We start from the raw sequence: 16400 nt of genomic DNA on the forward strand, positions 1-16400 counted from the left end.
TCCAGGACAAAGCACAGTCACACATCCCTGGAGACAACAGGTTGGGTCCTGATGGATGCCAGGAGCTCCACAACAGCCAGGCAGACTCTGGAAAGGGGGTGCCATGGCTGTGACCATGTTTGGAAGGAGCAGCGTCCCACATTCACCTTTTATACCACCAGAAACCATTTTCCATCAGGATTTTCACTGTTTCAGGGACAAAAATCAAAGCACGGGACATATTCCCCTCATTATTATTTCTCCAAATCCCAAGTAGCTCCACAAGCACGGAGGAAAGGAGATGGGAACACTGCTGTGGGCCTCTGCCTGCCCTTCCCAGCACAGGGACACAGCACTGGGCAGACTAGGAGCCTCCCTCCTCCTCTTCCAAAGGAGTTATCATCTGAGACAACCCCAGGAAAGCAGAACCAGCTCATTCCCAGAGGTGTCAAGTGCCCTTGGCACCCACTGGCTTCAAAGCCTGGTGCTCACTGCCCCCAGCCCTTGGCTATTTCTCACCCTCACACAGTCTCCACCACAGCAGCAGGGAAAAGATTACTTGGAATACATATAGGGCAGAGGCAAAGGGGGATGCAGTGCTCTCTCCACCTGAGCCACCCCCTTACACACAAAGCTTCTGCACAGACTGGATCTTACAATGCCAATTCTTGGTTCATTGCTTGTTGTGGGGGGTTTTATTCCCATTCTCTGAGTTCATATGGGGGTTGCAGTCAATATTTAGATCTTGCAAGGATCCCCAAAGCAACCGAAATAAACCTTCCAGGTAAAAACTAGGAGCAATCCCATGCTTCAGAGGAACACAATCTGCCCAACATGCCCATCATGCTTCCAAGGACACCTGAGGTCCTAACGCTGCTCGAGAGCCTGCAGAAAGCATGGAAGGAAATAGCAAGCAACTTACTTGGTTTATTTCTTCATTTTTGCTTTCACAGATCCCTTCTTTTAAAAGACTAAAAGCATGTTTATGAGTTTAATATACTCAGATGGATCAAAAGCTGTTTAGCTGGGAAGGAAAACAACTCTCCCACCCCAAACCTCTTCTGGGCTGGGACCTGCTTTTCAATCTTCCACCCACAGCAAATACTACAAATCCCTTTTTAAGCTGAAAAGCAGGGACAGGACCTACTGGGGGGTGGTCCCCCACTCCTCCATCACTACCCCCAGCATCCCTTACCCAGACAGAAGAAGGGACACCAAGACTGAGAGTCAGGGGACCATAAAGGCATCTGTGTGTAGGGAGAGCATCCAGGGAAGATAGAAAAGATAAGCCTGCCTTCCTTCCTCCTCCATCAGCAGCTTTCCACAAGGAGGATCAATGCAGCCCACTGTAACTGCACCGTTGATCCATTTTTAATTAATGAAAGAAAAAACTAATCATTGAATTAAACTTCTCATTACTCCAGCTGAATATCCTCTAAGTAAATTTAATTACTGTATGAATTTGGTTTCTCCCTGTTTCATTAGCTACTGATAAAGATTGGGGGGGGGGGGGAGAAGGAGAGATGAAAACAGAGAAAGAGAATGGAAGATGGGAATATTACATGCAAAACAGAGGTAAACGATTCAGCAGGATTCAGGGGCTTTCTGTAAGGGCCTGGGGAAAGACCCTCCCAAGGAAGCTGGAGGGATTGCCTGTGGATAACCCCCTCCTCTGACCCAGCATCTTCCACACCACATGTGGGCATGCACAGCCCCATGAGCAACGCCTCCATGCACCTACTCCACATCCCAGAAGCTGATCCCTGGCTCCAGGCACCTGGCAGCAGAGCCGAGCTCCAGTACACTGCAAGGACCCCTTAGACATGGGGAGCACAGGGACCACCCTCCCCATCACACCCTGGGTCCACAGCCACCAGCAAACCAGCAGGCAGAGGCTTGGGCACAGCTGGCTCCCCTCCAAATGAGGGCAGACACTGACTTCAGATCCGCAGCAGCCCTGCATCCCCTCTGATCTCGCATAGCTCTCAACAGCTAGTTTTTGCTTGTGCAACAAAAGCAGCATCCCTGTAACGCTCCAGCAGGGAGGCAGTGCTGACAAAAGCAGGGGAGCACACGAGGATGGCTATCAAACACCTGCTGTCCCACCACACACCGAGCCACCCGCCTGGTACTCGCCCTGTGTTAAGGCTCTCTGCTGCAGTGGGAGCCCTGCACGCCCAGGCTGCCGGGAGCCAGGATGCGCCAGCACCACGCTCCTCCCAGGGAGCCGGTGGTGGGTGCATTCCTGCAGCACAGATTGTGTTTATGGCACCATTCTGGGTCTCTCCTACTCTCCCCACTACGACTCAGCCCTTCAATCCTCCTTCCTGGTGAAGGGCATGAGCCATCGCGGGGCAGGTACAGCCCCACACCAGGGAGGAGCCTGGCAGCCCCTGCCGAGCACAGCATCTCCCTTCCAGCACATGCCTCCACATCCAGCACTTGTATGTGACGGCTGATAAAGTCACATTTGGGATAAGCTGGGGGTGGAGAGGGTGTAGCAAACGGAAAGTGCAGCTTCTTTCTCTAGGTAGCTTTCAACTGAGCTGAGGGCACAGTGGAAGGGCTATCCTACTGCTCACAGGGATGGGATTTGGCAAGTGTGGTCAGATAGAACAAGAGGAAACGGCCTCAAGCTGCACCAGGGCAGGTTTAGATGGAGCTGAGGAACAATTCCTGCCCCAGAGGGTGCTCAGGCATTGGAACAGGCTGCCCGGGGCAGGGCTGCAGTCACCGTCCCTGCAAGTGTTCACACACCGTGGAGACGAGGTCTCAGTGCCGTGGGTTAGTGGTGGCCTTGGCAGTGCTGGGCAATGGTTGGACTGGATGAGCTCAAAGGGCTTTTCCAGCCCAATTGATTCCATGAATCATCCTTGTCACCAAGTGGCCAAAAGGAGCCTCTGCAGGCTTCTTCTGCAGCCCCACAGGTAGGATCTTGTTCACCACGAGGCACGGTCCTTCTGCCTCACATCGGCAGCTTGTGGCCCTCAGTGCCCAAAGTGCTGCCCTTGTGCAAGCTGTGGTGCTGCTGGGATAGGAGGTTGTCATTCCCGTAACTTTGCTACGCCTGACTCCAAACCGAGCTGAGATGTCTGAACCCATCCCTCCATGCTTTGGCCACACAAACCAGAAGGTCCCTTCAGCATCGCACTTATTCCTCCCCTCAAACCAGACTCTGAAACAGGGGTCAGGGAAAGCACTGAGACAACAGGCAGAGATGCTGCTCTGCAGGAAGCAAATGGGGCCGAGTGGAACCTGCCACCCATCTGTGACACCCCACAGCAGCCAGGACACAGCAGGGTACCAGCGGCCACCACCACAGCCTCAGGGCTCCAGCGCATCCCTGGGATGCTCAGCACAGCATGCTCTCCTCTCAGCACAAGCTTTCTGCTGTAGCTAAAATTAGCTCCCACAGCCTCTCCTGCCATCCCTGAAGTCATTGGTACAACATGTTCTGCCACCGCAGGCTCTTCCCAAGCTCTCACTCAAAAACCCCCAACAATGTGTAGTACATCCCTTGCAGGAAGGTTTTGCGGCCATCACCTCCCTCTCCCTGCCCTGAGGGCAAAGCTTCCTGCTCCTGCAACCCTGGTGTAAAACACATTCCACCACCCTCTAACCCCAACAGCACCTTATTCTGAGGATAAGGGCTGGGAAAACAGGAGGGTCAGGGTTTGGTTCCTCGTTTTGGTGGCCAAATGGTGATAATAAAGGAATTCAGGTTGAACAAAGTGGGCTTTTTTTATTCTTTGCCGTATTTTAAACCCCCGGTAATAACATGGGGCTGAATGAAGCATCTTGTTTGGTCTGAAGTGAAGCTTTCATTTTGTTTGTAGGTGGCTTCCCCCCCACACTGAAAAAAAGCCTCCTAGAAAAAACTCAAACCGAAATGTCATCTCGGAACAGATGGCTGAAAGGTTTCATTTGGAAAATGTCAAAATCAAACTTTTCAGTGTTTCACTCTTTTTCTCCCCGCCCCCCCCAGCCAAAACCACTTGCTAAATACAACCTGAATTCGTGAGCTGCTTCTGTTGACTGAAACCTCAATTATTTGGTGCATAAGCTGCTCGCTCGGAGCCCGTTTCTCACGCCTGCTGCAGCGAGGAGATGCACGTGGTGCAACCAGGGAAGCAAAGCCTGGTCCTTCTCCATAAGGAAGGAAAGCAGAAGCCCAGGGACTCACCGTGGCAGCAGAGCTCCGCAGCTTTGTTCCGGGTACTGGAGGGGCTCCCTATGCAGCAGAGGAAGAGCGGGGTGCTGCAGCCCCAGGCGGGATGGACAGCGTGGTCCTGCCTGTCTCATGGGACCCACAGCGCAGCAGCGGGGCACCTCGCTCAGCCCTGGACACGCAGCCCTGCAAGGGGAAGATGGGGAGAGCATGAGAGGGTGCTGAAGGGAGAAACAAACAACTGGGGCAGAAGAAGGTGCTGGGGGCTGAGACCAAGCAGAGTTAAGGGATTGGGGCAGGGTGGTGGCAGCAAGCAGCCCTGCCTGGTGTCAGGTCTGCTCCCTGGCTCCACTCTCCCCACCATGCAGTGGTTTCCATTACCTCGTGCCCTGCCCAAGGTGCACTCGCCCATCTGTTTGCTAGCACAGGGTTTTCCATGTCAAGGAGGAGAAGCAGGAGGAGCAGGAGGACTCCCAAAGGATTGCAACAGCAGCAAACACAAGCCAAGGGACCATCTCTGGAAGGGGTTGCTCACTCCCCTCCACACACAGCCGTTGATCATTGCAACTGGCCCATGGCAGCACCAACAGTCATCAAGGAAAACTTTGCCTACCTGACCTGTCCTGCTCAAGGAGAGGTGATGTTTATCCCAGAGCTGGTCAAAATCAGACCCTAGGGATGAGGTCCAACCACCATCCCTACACCCTACATGAGGCCTGTGCCCTAGGTGGGTGTCTAGGTGATGTTGTAACCCTGAAGGGCAGTGAAACCACTGAACCACACACAAGGCTCCCACTTTCACCAAGCAGGAATCAGGTTTTGATTGCAACGTTCACAGACCAAGAGTTCTCAAGCACAACCCAAGTCCAGCAGCCCCAAATTCTGGCTTGAATTCAGGGCCTCAGCACACAGGAAGGAAATGGAAATATACAAGACTTGCTATTGCTCCCCAGAGAGCTGCAAGATTCCTGGGTGCACCAGCACAGAAGCAAAACAGGCCAAAATCAGGAGGGCATTCCCAAGAAACCACCTCCAACCTTGAATTCAGCCCAAAGTCATGGGTATAAAAACATGGTTTCTGTTCCACAAGTAGCCAGGTAAGGAAAGCACACACCACAAAATCCTATGAAAACCAGAGCTGACACCTAAACCCCAAATCCAGTTCAGGTTAGAAACTTCATTTCCTTGCCCCTTTTGCCTGTGGCTCAGTTCAGGGGCAGCTGCACCAGGATGCTGCAGGAGCATCACCCTTCCAGCACGAGCATGCACCGCAACGCCAAGGCTGGTGTCAGGAAGCCTGTTTCCAGGAGATCACTAGCCCGATTGCTAGATGAAAGAGGATTAGATGAAGCTTAGACTAAGCATCTCAACAGTATCAACCCGTAAGATGATGCTCAGCCCCTGCTACTGTTAAGGTAACACGGAGACAGATTTATCTGCTAGGAGAGAAAAGCCTTCCTTCTCCTCAGCATGGAGAGGGGGATTTGCCAGTTCCTCAGCATGTCCGCAGGGCAGACCAGGCTGCCCACAGGCAGGGCTCGGCCAGGTGGGATCACATGGAATAAGAGGCAGACCTGCTCCAAACTCAAGCCTCCTCCAAGCTCGGGGGTGGCTAGAGGAAATTAAGCCCATCTGGTCCTGAAAACATTGTGCTATAGAGAGGTGAGGAGGCTGCAAACCTGAGCTCTAAGGAAAGCAAAAGCACCAGAGTCAGCCAGTGAGCTGCCCATCAGGGAAGGGATGCTGTGTCTCAGGCTCTCTACTGCAAGGAGTGATCAGTCAGCACCAAAACCAGCCAGTTTGGGTGTATTTAATAGGAAATATCTCCCTTTTCCCTCTCTGAGCCCGCTTTTCATTTTAAGCACCTCCTCACTTTTTCCCCTCTCCCCAGTCCAGACTCCACTGTCAAGCCCAAACACTCACTGCATTTCTGCCATATGCATCAAATGAATCATTCAGAACCAAACTGAATCTTTATGTTTTCCCTTTCTCCCTTGAAGGGAGGATTCTAAACCATGGAGCCTGGAAATCCATTTGTTGCCCTGTTCCTACTAAAAGCCAAGGCAACAGAGGGTTGGTTGAGAGCAGAAACATGGGAGGTAGCAGCCAATGGGGGATTTAGAAGTGCTGCTGCCAAAGCCTCCATCCTGAGAGATGGATATAACAAGGGAGCAGAATGGGATCTGGCATGGGGAGACAGGGGGCTTTAGGAGCAGGTCCTGAGCATCACTCATGTTTACTTAGGACCAGGCCAGCAAAGGAGGTGAAGTGGGTACAGGGAGGCAAATCCACCATCATGAATGGGGCAGGAGGGCCTGATCCCTCATGTTTGCGAGGAATGGAAACTGAGATTTAGCCAAGAGTATTTGTGAGTACTGAGGAAAAGAAAGCCATTGCCACTGAGAATAATGGGGCTTTCTTGTGGCTGGCAGCTGAATGGAATAAATCTATCCACTGGGCACAAATTGCTTAAGCAAAAAATACTTCTCAACTTGAATACTTTGCAAGAAAAACAGCAACAAAAAAAGGAAAGAAAACTCCGAGCCTTCATCATTTCTCCCCTAAAGGTCAGAGCTGTTACTTTCCTCTGTGAGGGCGAAAAAACACCCTTCACTAGTGAGTTCAGCCAAAAGCACCGAGACATCTGGGGAGTGCCTCACTGCCTGGACTTCACCTGCCTGGCAGGGTTAGGCTAAATCTCTCTATTTAACAGGGAGTTATCCTCCAAAAGCAAGTTGTGGGGTGCTGGGGCAGAGGGGCAGCCTGGTGTGAGGAGCAGCACAGTGCTTCAGTGACAGGCTGAGATGGGGCAAGATCCCAGAGCCATACTGGGAGCATCTGACCGACTCCATCTCCAGGAGCAGACCTGGCTGTGGTACCCAGCAGGGATGAAGCAGAGGTACCACAGGGGCAAGGCAGACATCAGCCCCTGGGGCTACAGCAGACAACAACAGCAGCCTTGAGAGCAAAGCATCTAGAGCTTCTTTGGTTATTATGCAGAGGCTGTGCTAAGGTTGCTGCTTTAGTGCACTGCAGGCACTAAATTAAGGGGACATTTACAACCCACAATGCAGAGAAGCAGCTGCTAAAGGTGGCCACGGTGAGTGACTTTCACCTCTGGGTGAAAGACTCCGTGAAATCTCAGCCATGAAGGATCAAGATGGGAAAACAAGTCCTTCCTTCCTTCCACCTACTGCCCTGCAGGTGGTGGCAAAGCCAGCACACCTCTGGGCACACAGGGCAAGGAGGGACCAGTAGCAACCCCCTCTGCTGTGTCAGACAGCATCTCCAACATTGCCCTGTTTGGAGAGGATGCAAAGCCCACGGGATACTGAAGTTAGGTCCAACCAGCAGAGTGCTTGTGCTACAAACTGCACCTCCACCACCAGGCCAGCACTCAGCTGGAGCAACCCAGGGGATCTGCTCCCCAGAAGTGAAGCTCCCCCAGATGATGCTGTGCCCGTGCTCCACAGCACAGACCAGCAAGGCAGAGTCTAGAGCATCAAGCCTGATGGCAAAACAGCCCCGGTGCCCGCTCAGCTTTCTGCACAGCCCTTGTCAGCCAAGGGGGATGCAGAGGCCCAAAAGGGGTCACACAGGGTGAGGGCTCCTGTGGGAACAGCCAGCACTGCTCCCTTCCCGCTCCACAGCCATGCCAAGCCCATCACACCAGGGCTTCCCACCCAGCACTGCTCCTTCCTCCCCTCCTTGCCCAACAGGAACAGCCAACTTCAGCACCGGCCAAAGTGCTCAGTGTACCATGGATGTACCATACTGTGCTCAGCCACACAGAGCAGGGGATGGCTCCTGATGGGAGCTGGCATAGACTGGGCTGTCCCAGCCCAAGGAACTGAGCCCGGAGGCAGTCACCTCCTGGAAGGGACTGAGGGGAAGCAGAGGAAGATAAGGCAAAAGCAGAGATGAGTCAACACAAGATGCAAGACAAGGAGAAAGGGATTAACTGGGCTCCGGACAGCACAAAGGCAGGAGGGCGCAGTGAGAGGGGATCTCAAGGTCACAGTGCAACCAGCACATACGTTGGCTGTTGTCAATAATCCAGTGTGCTGGGCTGTGAGCACAACTGCAGAGAGGCTGGGGCTCCTACCTAAGCAGAGGGAGCAGCAGCACAGGTGGGAGGGCAGTTCTGAACAGGACCACAGGGTGCTGGGTGCCAGGGAGACTGGCCCACTGACTGCCCACACAGCACATACAGCACCCTGCTCGCACCCCTGCACCTGGAGATCCCTTAGGGAAGAATATTTCCATGAATGAACAGCCAAACCCCTCCAAATCCAGGGTGTTTCTTCTGTAGGAATTTACAGCCACTGTGACCACTTCCTACAGTGGGAGCTGTTTGCTTGGGGATGCCATGTGTTGGGGAGGTTTGAACACTCAGTGACAGGGATCAGTCCAGGGCTGGTCCACGATCCCTCACACAGACTATGCACCCCAGAGCAGGATGCCAGGAGCACCAGGCACTCCAGGAGCACCAAAGGATTGCTCCCGATGCCCCAGCTAGGAACAGAGAGTTGCCTCTGCAGCTCCCTGAGACCTCTCCTGCCTGCCAGCAGGGCCAAGGCCCATGTCTTTGGGAACCATGTGCTTGAGTGCACCCACATTTACTGCACTGACAAAAGAATCCAAGGGGGACAATTTCTGGCTTTTGTTGCACAGCCAGTGAGAGCAGTGCATCACAAATGGTCTCCTTTGGCCCTTAAACACACAATAGGAATTCAGAGGTCCTGAACTCCTAAATATCAGCCCTGAGCCTGGAGAGCTGCCCAGGAGCCATCTCAACTCAAAGCTCGTGCAAGAGACCCCGAGGTGAGCATCCGATGAGCCCTGGGGAAGCTGAAGTCACAGCCAAGGCCAGTTACAGGAATAGAATTGGCTTGGACTGAGCAAATCTAACCTTCCATCACTCTGCAACCAGGCATCCATCCTGCAGGCCAGCTGGCTGCCGTGTCAGTGCACCTCCCATCCGTTTCAAGCGTCCCAATGACACCAGTGTTTCTCAAGACTAGATCAAGAAACCTTGGGAGAGTTATTATCCAAAGGCAGGTGGCTGGACTGGGCCCAAATCTCAGGCAAGTGATTAAAATGATTGGCATTTCTTTGGAAAGAGAAGTGCTGTGCTGTACCTGCCATCCATCCCTGAAAGCTCCTCACTGCACAGTACCAGAGCTGGACACTCCTTTAAGGCTACGCAAGTTCTTGCAGGCTGATGAAGCCCATCCTCTCCTGCAGCTCTGGGACCAGCCACCTGCTGCAGGCTCCAAAACTGGAGTGTTCCAGCCAAGATGCTCTTCTTGAACATCGTGTTATATCACATCCGGGCAGCTCTCGCTGCAGGATCAGGGATGGGATGGATACTCAGTCATGGGGAGGAGTGCTGGATTCCTGGTCTGCATTGCCCCATGACTTGAATTTCACCCCATAGATTATGCATCGAGCCTATTCTGAGTGGGAACAGATAGTCACAAAGCTGCCTTTGCTTCAGATCTGGATTCAGGTCCTGTCCAGGCCCCTCTGCTCCTACGGCCACAGTAACACTGCCAATCAAAGGAAACCAAAGGCAGCAGCGTTTCCAGGTGAGCACAAGAGCAGCTACTGAATGACACCGACCACATCTGTCTCTCCCCAGGCAGCTCCGCTATCCTCCCGACCAACATGACTGCCAGTGCTGTCCCCACACAGGGGCAAGGACCCAAACCCAGCTCTCAGATCAACAGAGTGAACATCAGGACAAGGCCTGCCTGTGTGATGAACCAGCACAGCCCAAACAGACTGCACCTATTTGCTTCAGAGCAACCACATTGCCCCGAGGGCTGGCAACTGAGGATTCACAGATTGAGGACACTGTGTGGATTCAGGGTCATTTTGCCTGGATACTCTCACCCCTGGAGAGTGCAGTGTCCAGGAATCTCCAGGGAACCAAGGCAGGTCATTCAGTTTTATGTCCTGTCTGTACCCAACCCATGCCAAATGCTCAGCTGGGGCACCAGCAGGGAAGCTGCCAGGCTTGCTGCGCTGAGAAGTTGAACTGTGCTTAGGTGGGGATCCCAAACAGGGTAAAATCTGCATTTAATACCTATTATCCTAACATCCCCCCATCTGTCCACTTCCCTCACTTGCCTGTAACTGCAGTGTGCCAGGGCTGCCTGATATCAATGGCACTTTAATTTCATCATTCCCAACTTATTTAGAGCAATTAAGAAGCAATGAGCACACGCCGGGGGCCAGGATGCACTTGAATAGCATCCAAGGGTTACCGCGGTATCGCAGGAGACCTTCAGATGGAATTACCAGCCTGCAAAAAACCTTAAATCAAAAGGCAGGCGATCCCCAAAGAGAGGATAGGTTCTTCTTGGTCCTATAGGTCCCTTTGTAATTTGAAATCGGCTGACAGAAATATAAAGAGATGATGTTCCTCATTTAATTACTGAGGAGACAGCATCTCAGGTTGGAAGACAGAGATAGATGCTTTGCCTGGGCATCTGGCTGGGGAAATGATCAGGGGAGCAAGGCAGGATTCCTGCGAGGTGCAGTGCCTAAGCCACTTCGGGCAAGCAAGTTTTGCCACTGCCTGGGAGCAGAGGTAAAACATGGAGCCATTTTGGGAAAGCTCAGCCACAGAGACAAAAGGCTGCCTCTCCCAAGTGATTCCTGCTGGATGGAAGGAGCACTGCAAGCAAGCTACCCAAAAAAGCCAGCCAGCCTGCAAGCGTGGCTCCCCAACGTCCCCATTTCATGCAGTACAGGTGAGGTGCCAAAGGAGGGGACAGCTCCTCGCTTCTGATTTAGCCACATGCCCACACTCCTCCTGCACAGCTCTTTAAATGCTGCCTGCGTGAGAAAAGCAGTGGCCTATTTTTTCCTGAGCAGCTCAGCACAGCGTGCAGGTCTTATTTAGGATGCTTCAGACACATCCGGAGGGACTGTGGGAACAGTCTGTGGAAGGAGAAGACTGAGTGGGCATCCTGAGTCACTTCATTGCTTACAGAAGTGTACACAAGCATCTTCCATTTGAGCAAAAGCCAGCACAGCTCCCGCTGACTCTGGGGACCAGTGCATCTTCTCCAGCATCCTCCATTGATGCAGAATAGCTGCACACCACCCCTCTCATCCAGGCTTACCAGAAGAGGGATCATCCCCCACAGCTATGATCCAAACCTCTGATCCTGGCAATTCCTCTGCAGCACAGGAGGAGCAGAGAGCTGCTTTAATCTGCTGAGGGGCGAGGGGCTGTGGAAGAGATTAGCTTCCTCCCAAGGAGGAGAAGGCAGAGCAAGACATGTGAGAGGAGAGGTGTGCGCACATGTGTGTGCATGCCCCGAAGAGATATGGTTACAGCTGGCTGCGAAGCAAAGCTCAGAGCTCCTTGCCAAGGAGCCTGACTCATACAAGCAAATCAAGGCAGCACCATCCACTGCACGTGGGAAAAGGAGATAAGCACAGGAGTTGCAGGAGACCCCGGAACAGAGGCACAGCAGACACAGCCTTCACTCTGAGCTCTGTCCTCAAGGAAGCCACTTTACACCATCAAACTCTGTGCAAGGATCCCCATGTGCTGGGCCTGAGAAGGAGCGGTGAGAGGCAAGGAGATGCCCTGCTGTGGGAGGGCCCTCGCATTACCCTTCCTCACTGACACTGGTAAAAGGTGCTGGAAGCACAGAGCCCCTGCTCATCTACCCAACAGCACAGCCCTATGATGTCCTTCCAGGGGACCTCTGCCCCATCCAGGACAGACCAGGGCATCATGGGCCCCCTTTGCTCCCCTGGTCTCACCTTTGTGCAAAGCCTGGTCACAACAGCACCACACAACGTGAACACCAAGGTACCTGCTGGGGGTGCTCAGATGCCCCGAGCAATCTCAGAAGCAAGCCCTAGTCATTACAGCTGCAAAACGCTAACTGCTCCTTGTCCTGCACCACAGTGACCAACAGCACTTTCATCTCCATCCCTGAAGGATTTTGTCATCCACAAGAAAACCCACAAAGTGGCAACCAGCACATGCAATGCTATTTCACATGCCATCAACAACCACGGGCATGGCAACTCCCTGGGACAGCAGGGAGGGAGGGGGGTCATGGGAATGCATGGAGAGTGCCAAAATATGAACTGCTAATAAGATGTATTTTCAAATGTCACCAAGTTCTGATCTACTGATCTCGTACCAGCAGCTTGGCTTTTTCCTGGGTAATATTAATCCGTGTCACTTACATGTTCCGGCAACTTCAGATGGCAGGAGTGCCACTGCACTAAAATTAGCTATTACAATTATTAACTCGCAAGGTGCTGAAGAGCCAACCCCAAATCACAGCAGTTTAACCCATGCATAGATAGGCTCAAGCACCTCGCTGCAGCAGGGTGGGAGAGGGGCACAAAGCTCTGCTCCAGAGGCAATACCCCTGCCCAGGAACAGCCTAGAAGAGGCAGATTTGAGCACAGCCAGGAACATGAGCTAAGTTCTACCCCACATCAGGGGAATCCCAGGGAGGAAAGTGTTTCCCATCCCGTCCAACACACAGCTACAGCCTGACAGCCGCCTCAAGCTGCTGGGGGGCTGTGACACACGGGGTGCTGCTGACACCTCCTAGGCTGACTAAAGCACCTGCAGCTCCGCACAGGGGTCACCCCAAAACCCAGAGCATGATCCTGGTGGGAACTCTAGAAACCATTTGTCTAGCAGATGGTTTTTGCAAGAGTTGAAAACGCTCCAATGGGCCTTTGGCCAAGCATTTGAGATCCCTTTCAAAACCAAGGCCAATCCATAGTCACTTCTAACGATCCCATTGACTGTTTTTCACTGAGTGCTAACAGAGACAAGTTGTCTCCTTTAGGCCATTATATCATGGCTGAGAGCATCAAGAGGGGAAGATGATGGGCTTGAAGAGGAAGAACATCCTTCCTTTGCTCCACTTCAGCTGCTAATAGGCATGCCAGAGCTCTCTGAATAGCATTACATTACTGCTGCATAAAAGCAATAAAACCTTAAAACAACATTACATATTTACTGAAGTACATGTCACACAAAAGACTGTCCCTGAGACACCACATGAAGACATGCAATAGCAAAGCCAAGGGCTGTAGAAAGCCTCAGGCTGAGCAGACATCCCCAGTGCCCACAGCCATGGGTAGGGTGCACACAGAGCACAGCAGTGGGGTGGTGATGGGATAATCCAGCCATTGCATTTAACCAAAGACAGTGGCATGAAAGAGTCTCCTCTGGCAGAAACATGGGCAAACCCCAACCACTGGGCACAGAGGCTGCAGAGAAATCAGCATCCAGAAGAGGAATGCAGCATCCAGGACAAGAGCTGCTGCTGTGCCAGTGCATGGCCCTGCCTGCCTGGCACTCGCCCACAATTTCCCCCTGCTCCTTTGTTTTCACTTCCAGCACTTCAACATTTTCACTCCTAAGCTCAATGAATTGTCATTTCTAAATGCCTCTTGCCCACAGGAAAGGGAATTGCACAAAGTGCTCCTTGATATTGTCCAATAACAGTCATTGTGGCACAGGGCTGATACGGAGCCTTCAGCACTGAATTGTCATGATTTTGGTGGGCTGAAATAAGTGATTTCAAGAGACCTTTCTCTCCCTTCGCTCCCAGCACCTGGCAGGCTGCAGCATGCTTCCACAGCCAGGCACATGGAGAGATCACTGGGCCCTGCTCTGCCACAATAAGGAGCCATCAAATGCACCTTGGCTGGAGAGGCGAGGGCCCCATCGGCCAGTGGCCCATGGCAGATGGGCTGGGACAGAGATAGAGAAGTAGAAGGGGTCAGAGGCAGAAAAGGGGACTCCCCCTGCACTAGCACTAGGGAAGTGGAGCCAGTCTGAGCACTTTTGGATGCAGGCTTCCCCCTGCCCTCAGAAAAGGCAGATTTCCTGAATCAGCAAAATCAGCACAGGTTTGGAGAGCTTTGCCCTTTTTGGCAGGAGGAGAGGCTTAGGTCCCCCCCCCGTCCCTCCCCCCCCATCATAGGTGGGCTGCCAGAGGGGCACAGAAAAGCCAGGTACCCATCTGACTAAACACATCTTCAGCTGCCAGCAAGCAGGGATGAGCCAGAGCCCCTTGTACCCCACAGGACCAAGTAGCCTCCAGGATGTCTGTGGCCCCTGCCTGTCACTGCTGTGACACCCAGGACACAGCTCCAGAGCATGACACTGAAAACACCTCAACCAGGAGCCCACCCATCCTGCTGTAGGGATGATGGCAGGAACCTGCAAGCAACAGTCGATACAACAGCCCAACCACAGAGGCAGCTCTCCATCCACAAAGAGGAAAGCAAATCCCATCATCTGAAGACTCCTTCTGGAGGGGGATTTTACCAGCACAGCTTGCCCAGGTGCAACCAATGGGCAAAATCAGAGGTGTGGACATGCCCCATGCTCTGGGCAGGGCCATGCAAGCCATGCAGAGCCAAGCTGCCCCTAGGCACAGAAGGGGGGCTGGCAGTGAGAGATGCAGCACTTGAAGAGCTTTGTGAGTTACTGTCACACCAAACAGCTCTGACCTTTTCAATGTTCTCTATTTTTATTGGTGGCCCAGTCCCCCTCCATCCCCACAGGCTCATTAGACAGCGAGCAGAGCCCACGGCAGCTCCAGCAGCCAATGCCACTGCTCAGCACTGCAAAGGTCAGAGGCACCGAGGCTGAGCAGTCGCTCTCAGGAGGGCACTTACAGCAGGACAGGAGCACTCCTCATCCAATGCAGGCTGCACACCAGGACCTGCTGCACAGGGACCTTGCTGCCTTGGGGTCCTGGGGGAGCAGGACCCTGACCACAGCAGCCAGCTGCAAGAGGACCTGCCCATGGGCACATCACAGGGGTCACCCCCACAACACAGGGGGGCACAAGCCAAGGATGTGCTTCTACAGCACAGCACAAAGGGAGGCTGCAAAAGCAGCCACAACTCTTGTGATGGAGCCCTGAGGCTCCTACTCAGGTGCTGGCAGCAGGGAGAGGAGCAAGAGCATTTCCCAGAGCCACCAAACACTGAATATGGACTCACCCCAAGGTGATTAACTTCCATCTTTAGTAGATGTAAGAGGAGACTGTGCAGAGTTCAAGCCTCCCCCAAGGCATTTAGGGGAGAGAAAAGAAAATCAGCCCTGCTAGCAGGCTGCAGGGCAGGCAAACACAGCACAACTGCTTCACTCACAACCTCTGGATCAACCAGAGCCATCTTACATCAAATAAAAGCATGATACCTCCTCCCTACAGACCTGGCACCCCTTCTGCCTGCTCCAGAGAGCAGAGGGGCAAGGGTGAGCCCCACGAGTTAACCTTCCTCCTGAACAGGACCACGGGTGGGTAGCACACATCAGCCTGGCTTGGCTCCCCAAACTGGTCCTCAGCACGCCCAGGGCCATGAGCACAGCACACTGAGAAAGCCCAGCTCCAAAGATGCGCACTGGGAACCCCAACCAGGGAGCTCCTGGACCGGGGTGCCAGGAAAGCCACAGCTCAGCTATCAGCCCTCTACTATGGGCTCAAAACTCACCAGGTGTCTCCAGAAGCACATCCCTGGACATGAGGGTACAGAAGGGCTGGCTGCTCTTTCAGGAAACACAAGGCAGGAGCAGAGGGGACCCAGGCTCCAAACGCATCAGGGAGAGGTGGGTGCTGCAGCCAGGTCCAACAACAGCAACCAACCAAGTCCAGATGCCCCATGGGCAGGCGGGCGGGCATGTAGGAGCAAAAGGAAACACATCCACCCATGTTGAAACTCAGGAAGGAAGAGAAATGGCCAGCCCTGAGCTTAAATATGGCTGGAGAGGGTGAGGTGTCGGTTCCAGGTGGGCATGCTCAGGGCAATTAAGGCCTTCAAGCAATTAGCTTGACCCACAGCAGCTGGGTTCCTGGTGTCCACCCTCTCCTCCTCCATGTAGCAGAGAGCAACCATACTGTGGCAGCATGACTAACCAAAGTGATGGAGCAACCTGCCTGCTGAGGGGTTCTGTGTGCCCCCAGGAGCCCTGTGGATCCACTCCTGGCTTTCTATTTGTCCATAAATGTTCAAAACCAGGGGAAATACATGGAAAATGCTTTATCAGCACCTAACACCACAGTGAGCACTGCCAGGGCTGCGAGAGGTGGTAAAAAGGCTGCTCCATGAGTTTCTCCTTTGTCAATACGAAAACGCCCCCAGAAAAGAGCCCAACCCAGGCAGGAATAAAGAAGCAGCAGCAGAAATACCCCAGGACAGAGCAGCCCTCAGGGTGAACACCAAGGCTTAAACACTG

General features: G+C 53.2%; 2 protein-coding genes across 4 annotated transcripts in view; one reads left to right on the forward strand and one right to left on the reverse strand.

Moving 5' to 3' along the window:
- Positions 1-15733, forward strand: part of PSTPIP1 (proline-serine-threonine phosphatase interacting protein 1) — a 469822-nt gene extending 454089 nt beyond the window's left edge. Inside the window, exon 16 of the transcript XR_009742255.1 lies at positions 15721-15733. The gene's annotated coding sequence lies outside the window, so the exon portion shown is untranslated. The remainder of the gene's footprint in view (positions 1-15720) is intronic.
- The window catches only part of LINGO1 (leucine rich repeat and Ig domain containing 1), a 149989-nt gene that overhangs the window by 62196 nt on the left and 71393 nt on the right, over positions 1-16400 (reverse strand). For all 3 annotated transcript variants that reach the window (XM_061447295.1, XM_061447296.1, XM_061447294.1), the window contains one exon: positions 4163-4333. The gene's annotated coding sequence lies outside the window, so the exon portion shown is untranslated. The remainder of the gene's footprint in view (positions 1-4162; positions 4334-16400) is intronic.

Source organism: Pezoporus flaviventris, unplaced genomic scaffold, assembly GCF_033815535.1.
Source record: "Pezoporus flaviventris isolate CSIRO_AGI_PZ_B2104156 unplaced genomic scaffold, CSIRO_AGI_Pfla_v1 ptg000006l, whole genome shotgun sequence".
NCBI classification, from domain to species: Eukaryota; Metazoa; Chordata; class Aves; order Psittaciformes; family Psittacidae; genus Pezoporus; species Pezoporus flaviventris.